Source organism: Phoenix dactylifera, unplaced genomic scaffold (assembly GCF_009389715.1).
Source record: "Phoenix dactylifera cultivar Barhee BC4 unplaced genomic scaffold, palm_55x_up_171113_PBpolish2nd_filt_p 001672F, whole genome shotgun sequence".
Taxonomy (NCBI): Eukaryota; Viridiplantae; Streptophyta; class Magnoliopsida; order Arecales; family Arecaceae; genus Phoenix; species Phoenix dactylifera.
The window spans coordinates 59-2,867 of NW_024068971.1; the positions used below are offsets into that span (position 1 = coordinate 59).

The 2,809-nt window shown below is 38.2% G+C and overlaps 1 pseudogene; it reads left to right on the forward strand.

Annotated features, from left to right (window-relative positions):
• The first annotated feature begins 932 nt into the window (after positions 1-932).
• LOC120108954 lies at positions 933-2,592 on the forward strand (annotated as a pseudogene).
• The last annotated feature ends 217 nt before the right edge of the window (positions 2,593-2,809 follow it).

The following is a 2,809-nucleotide window of genomic DNA, read 5'->3' on the forward strand; positions in this document are numbered from 1 at the left end:
TTTGACACTATGTCCTTAAGACAGATTTCGCCCTCCACACAGGTGCTTTGGATCTCGTGAGCGTCTGTCTCCCAGGATACAATGATCTTCACAAACAAAATGAGCACACCAATTTGTTTGTACGGCGAACCAAAAACTGAGTTTTTGTACTCTCTTTGAATGAACTCACTTATGCTCTCTAAGAACTCTAGAATGAGAGAACTAGATGAATTGGAAAAATTCGGTGTTTAGAATGGTTGGAGGAAGGCTCTATTTATAGAGTTCATGGTGACTTTTCAGAATAGACACCAAGTGAAGAGACATATCTTTTCTATTCAAATGAATAGACACATCCCTACAAATAGTTATGTCTTTCATGCTAATAGTCATGTCTTTTAAATGAAAAGATGCATCATACAAAGATGCAATGAAAAGATGCAACTCTTTTGAAGAGACATACCTCTTCTAAGAAGCACCCTTTCAAGTGGGTCATTTTGCAGCCTATTTTCTCATTCACCTATTATAGTCTAACAGAATGTTCAAAAGATATTAGTGACTACAAATTTAAAACGGGATGGCTCTCATCTCTTCATTGATTATCTAAAGAATGTTTTGTTCAGGTCATAATCTCTCCAGGAAAATGCTCTACTCTAATGATACCAAATTTGGTACAGCATCGAAAACGCCACAAGCAAGTCATTGAAATGTTGTATTTAACCTAGAGTAATGTATCATAACAAAAATTGAAGACATCTACTTGTTAAACACCTTGAAATGCAAGGCTAAATATGACCATTAACCTATAACTTTTATTCTGCCTATAACTATGACTAACGAACTTTAAGAGCCTAGTAATTTGGTTAGCTTTTAGTTTTCATTCCTTGCCATTCAAACCCACTGCACAAAACATCCTTATAGCATTAGCTTCTATGAATTTTGTTCTCACAGATTCTGAGTGAGGTTCCTTCCTTTCTATCCTAGTTCAAAGTCAATATTTATGAAGAATTTTCAGTTCATGCATACAGCACTATGTAGTTTTACTCAGTTCTTCTTGACAACACTATCATTTTATTTGAACAATATCCACATAATAGTCTATCAAATTTCATTAAAACTGCATGCTTTAGATCAAGAAAGAAGGGAGGCAATGCTGCTGACATCCTTAAATTCAGGTTATGCAAAATGGCTGGATAGGCTTGAATGTGTATACTTTCTGGGCTTATGCATTTACAAACTCCACAGCAGATGTTCAAGCAGCCCAAAGATCATTAGACTTCATGATAGGCTGGTAAGGGAATAGCATGTATAGTACCCACACTGATATGGATATAAGCAGCTGACCTCCTAGCATCCACTTCAGGATCATAAATCCCCTAGTATTTGGAGACTACCCTGAGGTCATGAAGAAAAACGCTGGTTCAAGGCTACCATCCTTCAACAAATACCAGTCCAAACAAGTGAAGGGTTCATTCGACTTTGTTGGTCTGAATCACTATTTTTCGGCATATGTCAGTGATAACTCCAATGGTTCCAGGACAGATCTTCGAGACTACAATGCAGATATCTTTGCAAAATTCACAGGTTTGGTTTCCTTGCATTGGTAATAGGCTGATGGAGACTATGTGGACTGTACTCTAACCAATGGCTGATATCTCATTGCAGTATCAAAGAATATAACACCCACTGATCAGGTAAAAGTGCAAATGATTCCTTTATTGAATGCTGGTTACTAGTTCACTGCTTCTTGTGGCTGACTCAGGTGTTAAATCAGCTTATCCCAGTTCCTGCACCAGCAGATCCACAAGGGCTGGAATATATGTTGGAGTATCTTAAAGAAGCCTATGGAAATCCTCCCATTTATATCCAAGAAAATGGTCAGTCTGCTTCCAAGGTCACGAGGCACCTCCTAAAATCTTCAACTTTTCAAAAATCAAACAGTTGTTAAAATATGTCCTGGAAAACCTTTTTTTGAAGTTTTTATACCCTCATAAACCATACTTTTTGAATGTGTCAACCACCCTAAGTGTCTGAGGTGATGCTTGAATGTCTGATGTCTATGTCTGCAACAATGCATTTTTGCCATCAGGTTATGGAGTAGGAATATTCAACGACACAATCCATGACACTGCCAGGATAGATTTCTTGAGTGGCTTCATTGGAAGCACTCTAGATGCTGTCAGGTAACGCTGCTGTCTTGATGATATACACTACAAGCCACCAAAACAAAAAGTAGGAAAACTTATGTTGTAAACCTTTTAAGCACCTTGTTCATTTCTGCAGGAATGGATCAGATGTGAGAGGATACTTTGGTGTGGTCATTTTTAGATGTATTTTGAGCTCTTGGCTGGGTATAGATCACGCTTTGGGCTCTACTTTGTGGATTTTGATGATGAGAAGCGTGAAAGGGTTCCAAAGCTCTCTGCCTTTTGGTACTCCCAACTTCCTCAAGAAGAAGCAAGATATGAACATAGAAAGGACTGGTCTAAATGGCACATCTCATGCTCAGCAATGAGACTGCTTCAGATTATCCCTTTTGGCCTACAATGGAGAGCGAGAAGACAATGCACCAGCTACCTTCTGCCAAATCAGATTAGGCGTGATGTGCACTCCTAAATGGCTCAGTAATTCAAAGTTATGAGATTAATAAGTTATAATCAGCGGGCAAAGTTACAATCTAGTTGCATGTAAATGTTCAGTAAGCTATTTCAGTTTCCATGCAGTGGCATTTGAGCTATCAATGCACTTCTTCCTTCTATTTTCAGACCAAGTTATTCTTGTGACAGGACACATATCTTTTCCTGACGCCTAGAATCATTTTCAAGTCATTTGT